General features: G+C 43.9%; 1 protein-coding gene and 1 long non-coding RNA gene across 2 annotated transcripts in view; both read right to left on the reverse strand.

Moving 5' to 3' along the window:
* The window catches only part of COL22A1 (collagen type XXII alpha 1 chain), a 573,554-nt gene that overhangs the window by 426,153 nt on the left and 128,949 nt on the right, over nt 1-18,452 (reverse strand). The window lies entirely within an intron of this gene.
* LOC138641522 (uncharacterized) lies at nt 10,948-13,534 on the reverse strand. Its single transcript, XR_011313901.1, has 3 exons — nt 12,580-13,534; nt 12,319-12,437; nt 10,948-11,253 (listed from the first exon to the last, which is right to left on the reverse strand). It is a non-coding gene; the product is annotated as an uncharacterized lncRNA (long non-coding RNA).

Genomic DNA, 18,452 nt, shown 5'->3' on the forward strand with positions numbered 1-18,452 from the left:
TGTCTCCTGCATGGTGCGTGTGGTACCCAGTGGGCACACGGGCGGCACACGTGTGCCACACATGTGCCACACTGATGTGCCACAGAAACGCACCGGCACACGGACACGGATAATTCCGGTACCGATTTTTCCGGTACCGGAATTATCTGGATGTGTGAGACTGCCCTTAATAATAACAATTTGAGCATCATAGCATGTTTTTCAAAATTCCAAAAAGAAAAACAGTCCAAAAATTATCGCTCTTCGTCATCTGTGATCAGACAGACCAAACAGTCCAAAAATTATCACTCTTAGACATCTGTGATCAGACACACTGTTCTGTGCAGAACATTGAGCAGTGTCGCTGTCATAAAAGTTCCTCCTGATTGGCTGTATTGTATCATGTGATGGGATAGCTGCGTGGTATTATGTGGAAGTCCCAGTTACACGTGAGATGATGTGAGCCTTGTTTTGCTGATGCATAAAAGGGCAGTGAGCATCTTTTGGCAATTCATGCAATTTGAGTAACACAAATTTTGAATTAGCTGGGATCTGTGAATTTCATGAACTTTGACTCAAATTTGATTCATATCGAATTTGAAACATTTCATTTATCTCTACTGGTATCACAACCATTGTAGAGGGTGACAATTTCTAGAAGAAAATGGTAGTGGAACTGGGAAATATCCCTATCCCAGCGTCTTGGGTTGGCTGTGCTCGCGGTGTTGTTCTGTCTGCCACCTAGACCGCCATTTGTCTATAACGGACTAACCAGGTTATTAAAAAAAAAAGTACAGAGGTGTCCACAGGAGCAAATAATGGCAAAGGGATATTTCCCCACATCAAACAAATATACGCAACTCTATCCACTAGTGTGTATGGAGCAGAACCGCCATGTAAGTAAAGTCCCTACATAAACATGCAATCTTAAAATTCAGCAATAATCCTTGATATGTATACATTGTCATAGCTCCCAACTGGCCCAGATCCAGTGGGACTGTCCTGATGGGGTGGAGCTGTCCTGCTGTCCTAGAAGGTCAGGGCTGTGTCCGGACTGCCACTTACTAGGTGTGATAGGGTTGACGGCATCTCTCATGCTTAAATTCAAATTAATAAGCAATTCTTCTCTTTTCTTGACATCTGATCTCTAGTGATGAGCGAGTGTACTCCTTGCTCGGGTTTTCCCGAGCACACTCAGGTGGTCTCCGAGTATTTGTAACTGCTCAGAGATTTAGTTTTCATCGCCTTAGCTGGATGATTTACAGCTACTAGCCAGGTTGAGTACATGTGGGGATTCCCTAGCAACCAGACAACCCCCACATGTACTCAGGCTGGCTAGTAGCTGTAAATCATTCATCTGCCGTGATGAAAACTAAATCTCCGAACAGTTACAAATACTCAGAGACCACCCAAGCGTGCTCGAGAAAACCCGATCAAGGAGTATATTCGCTCATCACTACTGATCTCACAAGGATTCGAACTCCCAACCTGTATCGCTGTAGGCAGCAGCAAAAGCTGCACTAATAAGAACAAGAATTTTCTGTATTTGAATACGCAATCTAGGCTCTGAAATTACAGGCAGATTATACTGGAACACAGAGATACATCTCCGAATACCAATGCATTAACATGTACCTGCATTCTAGAATGCAAATAACAGCTGTATTTTTTCTTCCTATGAACCTACTAAAAAAAATTTTAAAATGTAATTTTTAATGCACTCTGAGAAAGAAAAAAATAAACAATAACAGGCGTCCTTGTAATCATAACAGAAATTATTTATGTTGATCGTTATGGAGACTTTTTTTTCCCCAAAAAAAACATAAAATATGCAATAAAAATATAATGTTGAGGCTGTGTTCACACGTAGCGTTTTTTCAGCAGCTTTTTTTTCTGCAGGTGTCCACACCACACGACGCAATAAATCAATCTAGCTGGGTGATCTTCAGAAATGTTGTGAAAATATCAGAGCTCCCATTCCTGCTTCCTCTCTTTTCTCAGTATTAAGCCACGTTCACACATTCAGTATTTGGTCAGTATTTTACATCAGTATTTGAAAGCTAAAACAGGAGCGGAACAATCAGAGGAATATATAATAGAAACACATCACCACTTCAGCATTTTTTACCCACTCCTGGTTTTTGCTTACACATACTGATGTAAAATACTGACCGAATACTGAATGTGTGAACGTGGCTTTAGAGATAGTAGCTTGGATGGGGAGCAGAGTTTATAGAGATCTGAATCGTGAAAAGAGAAGAAAGTATCTAAAGTCTCATGGAGGGTAGATGAAACAAGATATACAGTAGATAAGTAGGAAAGCACATTATAAGGAAATAAGTGCAGGATAGAAGATGTGCTGCCATCCAGACTTTATTACTGGAAGAGTCAATCCCACAAGAAAAAAGTCTGAAATCTGGATCAACTGCAAATTATATACAGCTCTGGCAAAAATTAAGAGAGCACTGCACAGTTTTATAACAATCAGCTTCTCTACATGTCTGACAGCCATTCCATTCCAGTATCAGTTGAATTCCAACCAGAGGACACCCCATTCTACTTAATGTGCTTCTGATTAAGTGATCACCTGAACCAAATCTATTTAATGAAGGAAAGTATAAAAAACTCTGCTGTGGTGTTCACAATCCTCTTGCAATAGGGCAAGCTAGATGGCAAAACAAGTGCTAGTAATATCCCAAAAGTAATAGGAAAGAAAAAACTACTTTTAACCATGTCAGAGGAGTTGAGAAGAAAAGTCTTGAGTGAGGAAAAGAAGGGCTCAATTCTGGCTTTACAAGCAGAGGGACACAGTGAGCGTCATGTTGCCTCCAAAATTAAAACTTCTAAGATGGCAGTCCATTACAACAAGGTCAAGCAGCAGATATTGGTGACAACAAAGCCACAGACCGGCAGAGGCGAAAATGACTCTCGACTGACCGGGATGACCGTCATCTTATTCAAATGTCACTCAGTAACCGCAGGATGACGTCAAGTGACCTACAAAAAGAATGGCAAATGACAACTGGGGTGAATTGCATGGCAAGAAAAGTTCGTAACAGTCTCCTAGAGGCAGGACTCAAGTCTTGTAAAGCTAGAAAAAAAGCCTTTCATCAATGAGAAACCAAGGAGAGTCAGGCTGAAGTTTGCCCAAGACCATAAGGATTGGACCATAGAGGACTGGAGTAAGGTAATCTTCTCTGATGAGTCTAGTTTTCAGCTTTGCCCAACACCTGGTCGTCTAATGGTTAGACGGAGACCTGGAGTGGCGTACAAGCCACAGTGTCTTGCACCCAATGTGAAATTTGGTGGAGGATCGGTGATGATCTGGGGATGCTTCAGCAAGGCTGGAATTGGGCAGGTTGTTCTGGTAAATCCTGGTAAAGCAGTTGATTCCTTCTGCTCAGGCAATGTTCCCCAACTCTGAGGACTGGTTTTTCCAGCAGGACAATGCGCCATGCCACAAAGCTAGGTCAATCAAGATGTGGATGAAGGACCACCACATCAAATCACTGTCATGGCCGCCCAATTTCCAGACATGAACCTCATTGAAAACCTCTGGAATGTAATCAAGAGGATGATGGATAGTCACAAGCCATCAAACAAAGAAGAACTGCTTACATTATTGTACCAGGAGTGGCATAAGGTCACCCAAAAGCAGCGTGAGAGACTTGTGGAGAGCTGCCAAGACCCAGGAAAGATGTGATTAAAAATCATGGTTATTCCACAAAATATTAATTTCTGAACTCTTCCTGAATTAAAACATTAGTATTGTTGTTTCTAAATGATTATGAACTTGTTTTCTTTGCATTATTTGAGGTCTGCAAGCAATGCATTTTTTTTTATTTTGACCTTTTCTCATTTTCAGAAAATAAATACAAAATTTATTGCTTGGAACTTCGGAGACATGTTGCCCATAGTTTATAGAATAAAAGAACAATTTACATCTTACTCAAAAACATACCTATAAAGAGAACAATCAGAAAAACTGAAAATTTTTCAATGGTTCCTTAATTTTTGCAATAGCTGTATATCAGGGGGTCTGAAAATGAAGGAACAAATGGAGATTGCAGGTAGAAACTTAGTGCAATTTTACTAACTAAAATGTAATCACTACCTTGCATAAAAATCGATTTTTCCATGTCAGAGGTTTCATAGGCTTCAATATATATACTGTATATGTATATACACTGCTCAAAAAAATAAAGGGAACACTTAAACAATAGCATATAACTACAAGTAAATCAAACTGTCCACTTAGGAAGCAACACTGATTGACAATCAATTTCACATGCTGTTGTGCAAATGGAATAGACAACAGATGAAAATTATTGGCAATTATCAAGACACCCTCAATAAAGGAGTGGTTCTGCAGGTGGGGACCACAGACCACATCTCAGTACCAATGCTTTCTGGCTGATGGTTTAGTCACTTTTGAATGTTGGTTGTGCTTTTACACTCGTGGTAGTATGAGATGGACTCTATAACCCACACAAGTGGCTCAGGTAGTGCAGCTCATCCAGGATGGCACATCAATGCGAGTTGAGGCAAGAAGGTTTGCTGTGACTGTCAGCATAGTGTCCAGAGGCTGGAGGCGCTACCAGGAGTCAGGCCAGTACACCAGGAGACATGGAGGGGGCCATAGGAGGGCAAAAATACAGCAGCAGGACCGCTATCTCTGCCTTTGTACAAGGAGAAACAGGAGGAGCACTGCCAGAGCCCTGAAAAATGACCTCCAGCAGGCCACAAATGTGCTTGTGTCTGCACAAATGGTTAGAAACCAACTCCATGAGGATGGTCTGAGTGCCCGATGTCCAAAGACGGGGGTTGTGCTCACAGCCCAACACCGTGCAGGACACTTGGCATTTTCCACAGAACACCAGGACTAGCATATTCTCCACTGGCGCCCTGTGCTCTTCACAGATGAAAGCAGGTTCACACTGAGCACATGTGACAGACATGACAGAGTCTGGAGACGCCGTGGAGAGTGATCTGCTGCCTGCAACATCCTTCAGCTTGACCGGTTTGGCAGTGGGTCAGTAATGGTGTGAGGTGGCATTTCTTTGGAGGGCCACACAGCCCTCCATGTGCTTGCCAGAGGTAGCCTGACTGCCATAAGGTGCTGAGATAAGATCTTCAGACCCTTTGTGAGACCATATGCTGGTGCGGTTGGCCCTGGGTTCCACCTAATGCAGGACAATGCCAGACCTCATGTGATTGGAGTGTGTCAGCAGTTCCTGCAAGATGAAGGCATTGAAGCTATGGACTGGCCCGCCCGTTCCCCAGACCTGAATCAGATTGAACACATCTGGGACATCAGGTCTCGCTCCATCCACCAACATCACGTTGCACCACAGACTGTCCAGCAGTTGGCAGATGCTTTAGTCCAGGTCTGGGAGGAGATCCCTCAGGAGACCATCCGCCACCTCATCAGGAGCATGCACAGGCATTGTGCGGAGGTCATACAGGCATGTGGAGGCCACACACACTTCTGAGTATTATTTTCTTGTCTTGAGGGATTTCCACTGAAGTTGGATCAGCCTGTAACTTAATTTTCCACTTTGATTTTGAGTATGATTCCAACTCCAGACCGCCTTGAGATATTAGTTGTGATTTATGTTGATCATTTTTAGGTTTTATTGTTCTCAACACATTCCACTATGTAATAAAGAAAGATTTACAACTGGAATATTTCATTCAGTGATATCTAGGATGTGGGATTTTAGTGTTCCCTTTATTTTTTTGAGTAGTGTATATATATATTTACCCCATTGCATCGACAAAAGAACAGGACAGGCTTTAGTGCTATTGAACGGGCTTTAGTGCTATTGAAAAGTTAATTACTTTGTATGTAAACTGATAGGACAAGTTCTTCAGGACAAGGTCCTAGAGTATCGCATATTACTCTGGCAGGAAACTCTCCACCTGGAAAAGAACCAACTGTGAGATTGGATGTACTAATCTGTTTTGTTTGTTTTTTCCCCCCAAAATACAGAAAGACGCCTTTTCAAGGACAGTGTTGGGAATAGCAGTTTATCCACTCAAATGAGTATTAGACCCAGTGCATGGACTGACGTGACAAGCCAGTGTCTAAACAGTTAAAAGAAACCTTATTGATACCAACCTTAAAGGCGTGCTGTCACCCTCCTTACTTGTCTTAGAAAACCATTGTGAACTGGAGGAAATAATATAATTTTATTTTTATGTTGTGACATTTCTCTGTTACTTTTTCCTGAAAATGTATAAATTGACATGTGGAGACCTGAATGTTGTCAGCACATCGGTAGAACAGTAGGCGATCGCTGCTGTCTGCACAAGAGCATTGGCCGCACCGCCGTCTGTTACATACTATGACTTATCTGCACAGACCAAACCGCTTCATCCGACTGTCACCAAACCACTGTAATGATGACATCGATCAATTACAGGCCATCTTTCTACACCAAATGTATCACCTCACTCAATCTGATATCATCCAATCACAGACTGACCTGCTTCATAGACTGCATACCTCTCAACTTGTGAAGAGGGCAAAGAGGGACAAAGGTTGCCCTGTGCGCAGCGGCGAAATTTAGGCCACACCCTGACCACACCCATTTCACAACTAGTTACACCCATATCCACTCCCCAACCACACCCATTTAGCACTGCTGATCACACTGTTTCATAAACAATAATTATAAACAGAAAAAAATATGGCCACACAGTGCTCCATGCTGTATGATGGCCTCACAGTGCCCCATACTGTATAATGGCCTCACATGATGCTCCATACAGTATAATGGCCTCACATGATACTCCATAATGTATAATGGCCCCACATGATGTTCCATACTGTATAATGGCCTCACATGATGCTCCATACAGTATAATGGCCTCACATGATGCTCCATACAGTATAATGGCCCCACATGATGCTCCATACTGTATAATGGCCCCACATGATGCTGTACACACATGATGCTCCATAATGATGGCCACATATGATGCTCCTCATTGTATAATGGCCACAGAGTGCTCCATACTGTATAATGGCCCCACATTATGATGCATACAGTATAATGGCCTCACATGATGCTGCATACTGTATAATGGCCACACAGTGCCCCATACTGTATAATGGCCTCACATGATGCTCCATACAGTATAGTGACCTCACATGATGCTCCATACTGTATAATGGCCCCACATGATGCTCCATACTGTATAATGGCCACACAGTGCCCCATACTGTATAATGGCCTCACATGATGCTCCATACAGTATAGTGACCTCACATGATGCTCCATACTGTATAATGGCCCCACATGATGCTGCATACACTATAATGGCCCGACATGATCATGCATACAGTATAATGGCCACACAGTGCTCCATACTGTATATGATGCTGCATACAGCATACAGCATAATGGCCCCACATGATGCTTCGTCCAGTATAATGGCCCCACATGATGCTGCATACAATACAATTGCCCTACATGATGCTGCATACAGTATAATGGCCCCACATGCTACTGCGTACTGTATAATGGCCCCACATGATGCTGCGTACAGTATCATGGCCCTACATGATGCTGCATACAGTATAATGGCCCCACATGCTACTGCGTACTGTAAAATGGCCCCGCATGATGCTGGGTGCAATATAATGGCCACATATGATGCTGCGTACAGTATAATGACCACACATAGTTACCTCACCCCTATCTTTGCCCTCACACCCGCATCATTGCCTTCTCCCTCACCTCATCATTGCCTTCTCCATCACCACACACACACACACACACACCTACACACACACACCTACACACACACACACCTACAGAAACACACCTCTCACCGTGCACCATGCTCCCTCGCAGCAGCCAGCAGATTCCGCTCCCGCAGTGCTGAATGATGTCATACAGCCACGCCACATCGCTGACTGCTCACGTCGCTGCAGCTTCGTTATGCCACTGATAAAGACCTCTTTGTGTCTCCTGTGCCAGTCAGTCTTGGAGCGAGGAGCTATATCTGCTCTGATCAAACACAGCTAGCGATTGTGCTAGCAGTTTAAAGCAGCGGTACATTTGGTCTGAGGCAATGCGGGCAAAGTAAGATCCCGGCCGGGACAGCAGGACAGAGTCTCAAAATAGGGACTGTCCAACTGTTTCCGACAACCAAAAGAGAAAGAAGCCGCTCATAAGAATGCACACCACAAGGCTAGTAAGTAATAAATAGAACAATATACGAATAGAATTTTTATTAGCAAACCACAACTTCAAGAAAAACATAAAACATAATTAAAAACAGTAATACCTCGTACAGTTGGTCCACATATCAATATATCTTGTATAATATAAATATCAAATATAATAAGTCCGCACACCTGATATATAATGGGAGAGCAACCCTCTGGCTCATGGAGCTACCTGCATGATAAATGTTTCATAATATAGCTCCCTATGGCATGTATAGTCCTGGAACAATAAAGAGGACAACAGCCAAAATAAGGGAGAAAACTCCACACATGGGGGCTAGAGTAGGTAGCAAAAGAATATGCAGTCTAAATGCAACACATGCCGAAAATAAGGCATCATAAGTGTAACGTTACCCACAAAAATAGGAGTAAGAAGGGAGGGAGAGGCCGTCCCTGGGTGCAGACCAACGTGGACCAAGTGATGCGACCCAACGCGTATCGCCCTACAAAGGAGGGCTTCGTCAGGGGAAGATGCTGTTTGCAACAAAGTTCTCATATAAATAGTATTCATGCGGCTCACCTGATGTGCCGCCGTGGGCTGAACACCGGTAAAACCGGAAGTGCGGCGTTGATGAGGGAACGCCCCCAACCCAGATGAGTATGTGATAGATACTCCCCACATTAAGGGGAAAGACAGTGCGCAGATGTCATCAGGCTCTAGCGCTACCGGAAGTGCGGGATAATAACCATATATGGCCACACACGCACTGGGGCTGAACACCGAAAAATACGGAAGTGAAATGCCAATAGGGGAACGCCCCCAATAGGGACGAGGATTAGGCGAACGCCCACCATGATAGGGGGAAGAAGTGCGCGGATGCCATCCGGCAATAGCGCAACCGGAAGTGCAGCCCAGTGACATGTGTAACCAGACAAATGATCCCCGCAATACAGCGGCCGGGCAGAGTAGCGCAGGCGTATATCAAGCACCAGGAAACCACAGCCGATAAGGCTTTGGGACACTAAAGGCAGGCAGTTAACTCCAAAACTGCTGAAAAGAGTAAACATGACACAACAGGAACCCCTAAATAGGTCATAAAACAAAAAATGAGTCATATATACGGGCATAAACAAATGCCCCCATATAATGGCTCATACAATACGGCCAGGTATAAAGGCACATTAAAATTAGTAACGCCTTGACCGATGTGGTGTCAGTGTGGCCTGAACAATTATAAATTGACCTTCTGAAGGGGATTTTTTTTGATTGTATTTTATTTGGCTAAATCAAAAACAAGGAAACCTATAGCCATATATGTATATACTTAAGTAAAGGACGTGCCGAACACCAGTCATATAATTAGCTGACATACCACATTCAACCCCCGGGGGCACATGAACACATGCATAACTCCAAGAGCAAGACCTCACAGACCATACTCAATAAACCATAATATAGCAGAAGAGGGGTTAATGAAAGAATATATAAGCATAAAAAACTTTATTATATTATCATAAATACCAGAAACATGACATGAGAATAATAATAAACCCCATCCATAAATTGCACAATACCCATAGGCCGAAAAAACATACGCAAATCCTCAGGTCCTTGAGTAATGCATGCACCAAGATGATGACGGTCATGTGACATCCAAATAGTCGGCAGAGAGATGCACAGCCTTAAGAGTTATCCAGACATAGATAAAAATTGGTTAAGAAACCCTACCTAAATAACCCCATGAGCCAAAAGAGGGAAAGATAATAAATCCAATAAGTGAAGCAAGTCAGATCCAACACAAGTCAAAACATATTACATGATAGTCCCATAGGAGGAGACACAATAATTTTGTTCCAGCAAAATGCAAGTTCAAATGAATTCCATCAATTGGGAGCAAGGGAGCCATCCACCATCCGTCATATCACTAAGTAGTCCAATGGGAGGAAATGCATAGTCCAGAATACTCCATGGCCATGGATCCAGATACACCGTCCATATATGTATGTCCTCCAAATAGAGAGTCCTGGACATCATAGAAAGCCACCTAAGAGGATATAAATAAAGTAAGCAAAAAAATAAACTTAACCCAAAAAACCAGTAAATAATAATTCCTCATTAAGTCCCGATGGGGCCACCGATCCCAATTGAAAAATCCAGCGGGCCTCAGTTCTAAGAAGCAGGGGTTTGATAGAACCACCCCTATTGGAGCGACGAATCCTATCCAGGCCTATCACTTGTGTGTTAGAGACACATCCGGCATGATGAGTCAAGAAATGAGTAGCTACTGGAGTGAGCGTCCTGCCCTTAGCCACATCATTGGCCGCTACATGAATAGTGGAAAAATGTTTTTGCACCCTGCGCCGTAATTCCTGTGTGGTTTGACCCACATATACAAGGCGACAGGGGCAAATAAGGGCATAAATGACGCATGACGTCCTACAATTAATGTAGGAACGTAATTTATGCCGCCTGCCATCAAGGGGATTGATGAAAAAATCCTTGGTGGTTACCATATGGGAACAAACATTACAATCCCCACAGGCAAAAGATCCCTGAAGTCTCACACCCTGGCCCGTTCGAGTAGTTTGTCTGGTGTAATGGCTCCTAACAAGTAAATCCCTAAAGTTTGGGGCCCTCCTGGCAGTTAGTAAAGGGCGATCCCCTACAATTGTCGAGGTGCTAAGGTCAGCAGTCAGAATCCCCCAATGTTTCCGTAGGATACCACCGAGGCCATCCCAACTGTTGTTAAAGGTCGTGATAAACCTAGGCTTGTTATCGCCTACCTTTGTCTTTGGTTCCAACAGAGAGACCTGTGTCTGACTTCTGGCCCGCTGGTAGGCCCTGGAGATACTTCTACGGGGATAATGGCGATCCTTAAATCGACAGGAAAGCTCCCTTGCTTCCTCTTGAAAGTCCAAGTCATTAGTACAGTTCCTCCTAACACGAAGGAACTGGCCCGTTGGGACCCCCATCCTGGTATGAAACGGATGGAAGCTCCTAAAATCAAGTAGGCTATTAGTGGCCGTGGGCTTCCGAAATAGCTTGGTCGTGATTGATCCACTATCCAACAAAACCTCCAAATCCAAAAACGTCACTGTGGACAAGGACATAGAATATGTAAGAAGAATATGGTGGTTGTTCGAATTCAAAGAGTCAATAAAATGACAACATTCTTCTGAGGTGCCAGTCCAAATAAAGAAAAGGTCATCGATATATCGTGACCAGTGGCAGACTTTGTCCCTGAAGGTCGCGGATGGAAACACCTGGGTGGCCTCCCACCACCCTAGAAACAAATTTGCTAGGGCGGGTGCACATCTCGCGCCCATGGCCACCCCAGATACCTGTAGATAGAAAGCCCTGTCAAACAAAAAATAATTGTGCCTTAATATGAAATCTAACAGGTCCACCACCAGGGAATCATGCATGCGATCCGAGTGGTTCAACTGGTCTAGAAAAAACAGAACAGCCTGGATGCCATCCTGGTGACCTATATTGGAGTACAATGACTCCACATCACAGGTCACCAGAAAGGCCCCAGCGGGTACAGACAGATTCCGACAAATACTGATAAAATGGGCAGAATCCTTAACAAAAGAAGGCAGTGTTTTGACCAAAGGCTGAAGAAAAAAGTCCACATAGACGCAGGCCTTTTCACACAGGCTGCCAATACAGGCCACTATGGGCCTGCCCGGAGGTTTATGCAGACACTTGTGCACCTTCGGTAACAAATAGAAGGTGGCCGTAACGGGGCATTCAACCCACAGAAACTTATGCTCATTATGATCAATGATACCCAGGTCCCTAGCTCTATCAAGAAGATTCCTGAACCGGGAAGCAAAAGTATCTGTGGGGTCCGAGGGTAATTTTCTATAGAACCTGCAGTCACCCAATTGGCGCTGCGCCTCCTCCAAATAGAGGGCATGTGGCCAAAGAACCACATTGCCCCCTTTATCCGCTTCTTTGATCAAAAATGCATTGTTATGTCGCAGACCGGTGAGGGCCCTCCATTCTTCCCTGCTCAAATTATTCGGCACCAATGCCCGGGGGGAAAGACTCATAATGTCCCTCTTAACCAGTTCAAAAAATACCCGGACAGCTGGCACCAGGGAAAAAGGGGGTGTGACATTAGAGCGATTTTTATGGGGAAAGCGATTCCTACCTGTGCCATCCTCATTCTCCTGTAGTAGCTGAATCAGGTCCTGTATTATTTGTTGGTCTGTATGGTCCGGGCCATTGACCAAATGAGGACGACAGTGTAGCACCCGGAGAACCAGCTTCCTACAGAAGAGATATAGATCCTTAATGAGTGTAAATTTATCGGCACATTGCATAGGTGAAAACGTCAAACCCCTCTGTAAAACTGAGAGTTCAGTAGATGACAACACATAGTCAGAGAGGTTAATGACCTGCAAGATGTTACCTGAAACGTTGTTCCCCGTCGGATCTGCCTCCAATGGGGACGGAGTTAATATTTGCGGCGATTGCGATATTGTTTGTGCGTTGGCGGAAGGCGTCCTCCGAAGCGGGTGGTCCGCGTGGACACCACCGCGGCGCCCACGCCCTCTTCGGATCCGGCGTCTGGCTCGCTCTCTGCCGACGATAAAAAATCGCTACCAGATGTATAATTAGCCGTCCTCGGGCCCTCCGGTGCTGTGTCCCTAGTTCTAAGTACAGGCACGGCTAACCTCTGATTACCCTGATGTCTCCATCTAAAGGCCCTGGATGACTCAAAGTCCGTACGGTCTCTGAAAAATTTAGACTTCTTCTTGCTCATAATGTCACGATCATATTTGTCAAGATTTTCTTTGAGTCTATGTCTGAAGGGCTGGACTTCCTTGACTTCATCGAATTTAGATAACTTGGTGTCCAGATCCTTAATTTTAGTTTTAGTTACTAGCAATAATTCTCTGTCATGCTCCAACAGCATATTAATAATAATATTGGAGCATTTAAGCAGCCCCTGTTCCCAAGTATTTTTAAACATGGGAGAAGGTTCCCAAGCTGGATAAATAGGGACCCTAAGACCACGAGGTACAATATTGGCCCTGATATATTCCTCAAGGCTGCGGATATTCCACCACAGCCGTATACCAGTCCGATGGGCCGCCGTCAGTTCCGTTGTGAGTTTCACAAAATCTGAATCAACAACTGTGTCTCCTTTAAAAGCAAACACATCAGCCGACTGGGCCTGCCAGGCCGCCTCACGAGCCTCCCAGTCCATGTTGCGTAGCAGTGATTATAAGGTCAAACGAACTAAAACAAATCAAAACCAAAAATTAGATGCACACTGCAGATGGATCACAGTAAAGCTGGCCAGACAACATACACCATCACACGATACATCAATAGATAGCCGCATGAAACAAAAAAGATAATAAAAACCTATATATATCCAAAAAATAATGCCATGGATAATCCACAATAGGATGTGTGCTGCTCAAGAAAACCCTACAAAAGATAGGGCACAAAACCAGACTAAGCAAAAATAAATATATAGAGCGCACTACCGATATCCGCTAGTATCAAACGCCAATCGGGGTGCAGACAAGCGGCCAAAAAATGAATACGACAACCAAAAGAGAAAGAAGCCGCTCATAAGAATGCACACCACAAGGCTAGTAAGTAATAAATAGAACAATATACGAATAGAATTTTTATTAGCAAACCACAACTTCAAGAAAAACATAAAACATAATTAAAAACAGTAATACCTCGTACAGTTGGTCCACATATCAATATATCTTGTATAATATAAATATCAAATATAATAAGTCCGCACACCTGATATATAATGGGAGAGCAACCCTCTGGCTCATGGAGCTACCTGCATGATAAATGTTTCATAATATAGCTCCCTATGGCATGTATAGTCCTGGAACAATAAAGAGGACAACAGCCAAAATAAGGGAGAAAACTCCACACATGGGGGCTAGAGTAGGTAGCAAAAGAATATGCAGTCTAAATGCAACACATGCCGAAAATAAGGCATCATAAGTGTAACGTTACCCACAAAAATAGGAGTAAGAAGGGAGGGAGAGGCCGTCCCTGGGTGCAGACCAACGTGGACCAAGTGATGCGACCCAACGCGTATCGCCCTACAAAGGAGGGCTTCGTCAGGGGAAGATGCTGTTTGCAACAAAGTTCTCATATAAATAGTATTCATGCGGCTCACCTGATGTGCCGCCGTGGGCTGAACACCGGTAAAACCGGAAGTGCGGCGTTGATGAGGGAACGCCCCCAACCCAGATGAGTATGTGATAGATACTCCCCACATTAAGGGGAAAGACAGTGCGCAGATGTCATCAGGCTCTAGCGCTACCGGAAGTGCGGGATAATAACCATATATGGCCACACACGCACTGGGGCTGAACACCGAAAAATACGGAAGTGAAATGCCAATAGGGGAACGCCCCCAATAGGGACGAGGATTAGGCGAACGCCCACCATGATAGGGGGAAGAAGTGCGCGGATGCCATCCGGCAATAGCGCAACCGGAAGTGCAGCCCAGTGACATGTGTAACCAGACAAATGATCCCCGCAATACAGCGGCCGGGCAGAGTAGCGCAGGCGTATATCAAGCACCAGGAAACCACAGCCGATAAGGCTTTGGGACACTAAAGGCAGGCAGTTAACTCCAAAACTGCTGAAAAGAGTAAACATGACACAACAGGAACCCCTAAATAGGTCATAAAACAAAAAATGAGTCATATATACGGGCATAAACAAATGCCCCCATATAATGGCTCATACAATACGGCCAGGTATAAAGGCACATTAAAATTAGTAACGCCTTGACCGATGTGGTGTCAGTGTGGCCTGAACAATTATAAATTGACCTTCTGAAGGGGATTTTTTTTGATTGTATTTTATTTGGCTAAATCAAAAACAAGGAAACCTATAGCCATATATGTATATACTTAAGTAAAGGACGTGCCGAACACCAGTCATATAATTAGCTGACATACCACATTCAACCCCCGGGGGCACATGAACACATGCATAACTCCAAGAGCAAGACCTCACAGACCATACTCAATAAACCATAATATAGCAGAAGAGGGGTTAATGAAAGAATATATAAGCATAAAAAACTTTATTATATTATCATAAATACCAGAAACATGACATGAGAATAATAATAAACCCCATCCATAAATTGCACAATACCCATAGGCCGAAAAAACATACGCAAATCCTCAGGTCCTTGAGTAATGCATGCACCAAGATGATGACGGTCATGTGACATCCAAATAGTCGGCAGAGAGATGCACAGCCTTAAGAGTTATCCAGACATAGATAAAAATTGGTTAAGAAACCCTACCTAAATAACCCCATGAGCCAAAAGAGGGAAAGATAATAAATCCAATAAGTGAAGCAAGTCAGATCCAACACAAGTCAAAACATATTACATGATAGTCCCATAGGAGGAGACACAATAATTTTGTTCCAGCAAAATGCAAGTTCAAATGAATTCCATCAATTGGGAGCAAGGGAGCCATCCACCATCCGTCATATCACTAAGTAGTCCAATGGGAGGAAATGCATAGTCCAGAATACTCCATGGCCATGGATCCAGATACACCGTCCATATATGTATGTCCTCCAAATAGAGAGTCCTGGACATCATAGAAAGCCACCTAAGAGGATATAAATAAAGTAAGCAAAAAAATAAACTTAACCCAAAAAACCAGTAAATAATAATTCCTCATTAAGTCCCGATGGGGCCACCGATCCCAATTGAAAAATCCAGCGGGCCTCAGTTCTAAGAAGCAGGGGTTTGATAGAACCACCCCTATTGGAGCGACGAATCCTATCCAGGCCTATCACTTGTGTGTTAGAGACACATCCGGCATGATGAGTCAAGAAATGAGTAGCTACTGGAGTGAGCGTCCTGCCCTTAGCCACATCATTGGCCGCTACATGAATAGTGGAAAAATGTTTTTGCACCCTGCGCCGTAATTCCTGTGTGGTTTGACCCACATATACAAGGCGACAGGGGCAAATAAGGGCATAAATGACGCATGACGTCCTACAATTAATGTAGGAACGTAATTTATGCCGCCTGCCATCAAGGGGATTGATGAAAAAATCCTTGGTGGTTACCATATGGGAACAAACATTACAATCCCCACAGGCAAAAGATCCCTGAAGTCTCACACCCTGGCCCGTTCGAGTAGTTTGTCTGGTGTAATGGCTCCTAACAAGTAAATCCCTAAAGTTTGGGGCCCTCCTGGCAGTTAGTAAAGGGCGATCCCCTACAATTGTCGAGGTGCTAAGGTCAGCAGTCAGAATCCCCCAATGTTTCCGTAGGATACCACCGAGGCCATCCCAACTGTTGTTAAAGGTCGTGATAAACCTAGGCTTGTTATCGCCTACCTTTGTCTTTGGTTCCAACAGAGAGACCTGTGTCTGACTTCTGGCCCGCTGGTAGGCCCTGGAGATACTTCTACGGGGATAATGGCGATCCTTAAATCGACAGGAAAGCTCCCTTGCTTCCTCTTGAAAGTCCAAGTCATTAGTACAGTTCCTCCTAACACGAAGGAACTGGCCCGTTGGGACCCCCATCCTGGTATGAAACGGATGGAAGCTCCTAAAATCAAGTAGGCTATTAGTGGCCGTGGGCTTCCGAAATAGCTTGGTCGTGATTGATCCACTATCCAACAAAACCTCCAAATCCAAAAACGTCACTGTGGACAAGGACATAGAATATGTAAGAAGAATATGGTGGTTGTTCGAATTCAAAGAGTCAATAAAATGACAACATTCTTCTGAGGTGCCAGTCCAAATAAAGAAAAGGTCATCGATATATCGTGACCAGTGGCAGACTTTGTCCCTGAAGGTCGCGGATGGAAACACCTGGGTGGCCTCCCACCACCCTAGAAACAAATTTGCTAGGGCGGGTGCACATCTCGCGCCCATGGCCACCCCAGATACCTGTAGATAGAAAGCCCTGTCAAACAAAAAATAATTGTGCCTTAATATGAAATCTAACAGGTCCACCACCAGGGAATCATGCATGCGATCCGAGTGGTTCAACTGGTCTAGAAAAAACAGAACAGCCTGGATGCCATCCTGGTGACCTATATTGGAGTACAATGACTCCACATCACAGGTCACCAGAAAGGCCCCAGCGGGTACAGACAGATTCCGACAAATACTGATAAAATGGGCAGAATCCTTAACAAAAGAAGGCAGTGTTTTGACCAAAGGCTGAAGAAAAAAGTCCACATAGACGCAGGCCTTTACGGCGCAGGGTGCAAAAACATTTTTCCACTATTCATGTAGCGGCCAATGATGTGGCTAAGGGCAGGACGCTCACTCCAGTAGCTACTCATTTCTTGACTCATCATGCCGGATGTGTCTCTAACACACAAGTGATAGGCCTGGATAGGATTCGTCGCTCCAATAGGGGTGGTTCTATCAAACCCCTGCTTCTTAGAACTGAGGCCCGCTGGATTTTTTAATTGGGATCGGTGGCCCCATCGGGACTTAATGAGGAATTATTATTTACTGGTTTTTTGGGTTAAGTTTATTTTTTTGCTTACTTTATTTATATCCTCTTAGGTGGCTTTCTATGATGTCCAGGACTCTCTATTTGGAGGACATACATATATGGACGGTGTATCTGGATCCATGGCCATGGAGTATTCTGGACTATGCATTTCCTCCCATTGGACTACTTAGTGATATGACGGATGGTGGATGGCTCCCTTGCTCCCAATTGATGGAATTCATTTGAACTTGCATTTTGCTGGAACAAAATTATTGTGTCTCCTCCTATGGGACTATCATGTAATATGTTTTGACTTGTGTTGGATCTGACTTGCTTCACTTATTGGATTTATTATCTTTCCCTCTTTTGGCTCATGGGGTTATTTAGGTAGGGTTTCTTAACCAATTTTTATCTATGTCTGGATAACTCTTAAGGCTGTGCATCTCTCTGCCGACTATTTGGATGTCACATGACCGTCATCATCTTGGTGCATGCATTACTCAAGGACCTGAGGATTTGCGTATGTTTTTTCGGCCTATGGGTATTGTGCAATTTATGGATGGGGTTTATTATTATTCTCATGTCATGTTTCTGGTATTTATGATAATATAATAAAGTTTTTTATGCTTATATATTCTTTCATTAACCCCTCTTCTGCTATATTATGGTTTATTGAGTATGGTCTGTGAGGTCTTGCTCTTGGAGTTATGCATGTGTTCATGTGCCCCCGGGGGTTGAATGTGGTATGTCAGCTAATTATATGACTGGTGTTCGGCACGTCCTTTACTTAAGTATATACA

The sequence above is a fragment of the Ranitomeya imitator genome, chromosome 6, assembly GCF_032444005.1.
Source record: "Ranitomeya imitator isolate aRanImi1 chromosome 6, aRanImi1.pri, whole genome shotgun sequence".
NCBI classification, from domain to species: domain Eukaryota; kingdom Metazoa; phylum Chordata; class Amphibia; order Anura; family Dendrobatidae; genus Ranitomeya; species Ranitomeya imitator.